Below are 426 nucleotides of genomic sequence, written 5' to 3' on the forward strand. Positions count from 1 at the left end.
GGTGCTGGTATTAACCATGATATCTAATGGTTTTTAACCCTGTAGGTACTGGTATTAACCATGATATCTAATGGTTTTTAACCCTGTAGGTACTGGTATTAACCATGATATCTGATGGATTTTAACCCTGTAGGTACTGGTATTAACCATGATATCTGACTGTTTTTAACCCTGTAGGTACTGGTATTAACCATGATATCTGACTGTTTTTAACCCTGTAGGTACTGGTATTAACCATGATATCTGACTGTTTTTAACCCTGTAGGTACTGGTATTAACCTTGATATCTGACTGTTTTTAACCCTGTAGGTACTGGTATTAACCATGATATCTGACTGTTTTTAACCCTGTAGGATACTGGTATTAACCATGATATCTGATGGATTTTAACCCTGTAGGTACTGGTATTAACCATGATATCTGATG

The sequence above is a fragment of the Coregonus clupeaformis genome, unplaced genomic scaffold (assembly GCF_020615455.1).
Source record: "Coregonus clupeaformis isolate EN_2021a unplaced genomic scaffold, ASM2061545v1 scaf1361, whole genome shotgun sequence".
Classification (NCBI taxonomy): Eukaryota; Metazoa; Chordata; class Actinopteri; order Salmoniformes; family Salmonidae; genus Coregonus; species Coregonus clupeaformis.